The 2,130-nt window shown below is 48.0% G+C and overlaps 1 non-coding gene across 1 annotated transcript; it reads left to right on the top strand.

Annotated features, from left to right (window-relative positions):
* The first annotated feature begins 1,451 nt into the window (after positions 1–1,451).
* On the top strand, positions 1,452–1,615 carry LOC121856480. Its single transcript, XR_006086982.1, has one exon. It is a non-coding gene; the product is annotated as a 5.8S ribosomal RNA (ribosomal RNA).
* The last annotated feature ends 515 nt before the right edge of the window (positions 1,616–2,130 follow it).

A 2,130-nucleotide genomic window follows, 5' to 3' on the forward strand; every position in this document is an offset into this window, starting at 1 on the left:
GGTATTAAGGTGTAGTGGATACTCTCCCGTACAACTGCCACGACAAAGTTCCCTGACAAGCCTAGCCGTCCAGAGTCCGCCAAGTTTCTCTGACAAGCATCGCCGTCTAGACACGCGCCAAGTCTAGACGTCTAGACAAAGGGGACGCGTACTTCCGTTCCACGTCCGCTGGACGTGAATATAAGCTTCCATTCTCGCCATGTCGGGCAGATCAAATTGGACATGCCTTCCAATATCACAACACTACAATGCAATTTCTTAGACAACAGAAAGGCCAAATTATTCATCGACAACCATCTAGGACAAACTTTCAACCTTCATAGTGGAGTTCCCCAAGGCAGTAATATATCGCCGACATTATACACTGTATACACAGCAGACATGCCGCAACCACGGCAATCGGCATATATAGCATATGCAGATGATGTCACACAGATAGTCAGGTACCCAGGAAAATCCAAACAAATGATGGCCATCAGAACAAGCAGAGAAATAGAGATAATAAACAACTATGAACGAAAATGGAAGATAAAAACCAATGTCCAAAAACTCAAAATAATTGACATAGCAAAAACAAACCCCTACCCCATTATTGCCAATAACCAACAAATACCATATGTTGCCAACGGAAAAATATTAGGACTCAAGATAACCAGAAACGGAATAATCCCCCACATCAATGAAAGAATAACAATTGCAAAATCACAACTTACAAAGCTCAGAAGATTCCGCCAATTTAACACCAACACGCAATTGCACCTATACAAAGCACTGATCAGACCACACTTAGAATACTCTCCGATACCTCTGAACACAATCGCAAGAACAAACAAACTTAAATTTCAAGCAGTGCAAAATATAGCCCTCAGAAGAGCGGCAAAACACCAACCACCATACACACAAACAGTACAAGACATACTCACAGAACACGGTATAGACCCACTCAACACTAGAATATACACCCAAGCAAATGCAATATGGGAAAAAAATCCAACAAGAACAGGATCCCATAATAAACCAACTAAATGAGAAAAACAACAACACATCGCACAGAGGGTGGCCTAGAAGCATAAAAACTGATAACGAAGAACCAGAGCCTCTATATCAGTGGTTCCCAAACTGGGGGCCATGGCTCTGGCAACTCCAGCAGCGAAAGAGGACAATCCCGGCCCCCGCACCAAAAATAGGTACCACGCTGTGGGTGGACCACACTCGAGCGAGAGCGCGAAGACCGGAGGAGGACGGACGGGGCTTTGGACGGCTGCCCGTCCGTTCCTTACTACCGGCGAATAAGCCTCTTGACCCAAAAAGAGTGAAATTCAAGTGTCAAAAAACAACAACAAGCCGTCCGGCCAAAACCAAACCACAAACTTGGGCTATGTCTGTCAAACCCTTTCATTGAGACTCGACCTGTGATGGTTAGTCGCAAAAAGACCAAATGGCAAATACACAACTCTTAACGGGGGATCACTCGGCTCGTGGGTCGATGAAGACCGCAGCAAACCGCGTGTCGGTATGTGAATCGCAAGAATACCAGATACATCGACAAGTTGAACGCATATTGCGGCGGCGGCAGCCATATGAGCTTGTCGCCGCCACTCCTCTACGAGGGTCGGAAATATACATCCATCGGTTGCTGCGAGTTCGGTGCCTACTGACTGTCTCCTCGACACGAGGATAACCCGAACCGAGCTTCCGCCTTGGGGTTTAATCGCCCGCGCCTTGCGCGAGGCGTGCCCTTAAAAACAAGCCTATCACTAGCAAGTCCATGGACTTGGGGCACCCACATTCAACCACAACAAAGCCGGGCACACACACATGTGTGTGTGTCCCGTCCCGACGACAGTTGTCGCCCTCGCAAATAACTGGAGGCGCTCTTTTGCCTGCTGTCCACAGAGACACGAATGGCCGTCGGCCACTCATGGCTGATGCTGCACATGTTCTAAGAGGCACACGTCCTCCTCCTTCTCTCTCGGAGAAGAGGCACTCCTTCCCACGAAGAGGAAACGAAACCGGGTCGGATATCTTTTAAGTAAGCCCCGCCGGAATTTCGTCTATCACCTCGAAAAGAGTGCTTGGCATGCATTGCAGTGGAACCTAAATTGATGAGTGCGCCTGGGCCCGCAGTCT

Source organism: Homarus americanus, unplaced genomic scaffold (assembly GCF_018991925.1).
Source record: "Homarus americanus isolate GMGI-L3 unplaced genomic scaffold, GMGI_Hamer_2.0 scaffold9632, whole genome shotgun sequence".
NCBI lineage: Eukaryota > Metazoa > Arthropoda > Malacostraca > Decapoda > Nephropidae > Homarus > Homarus americanus.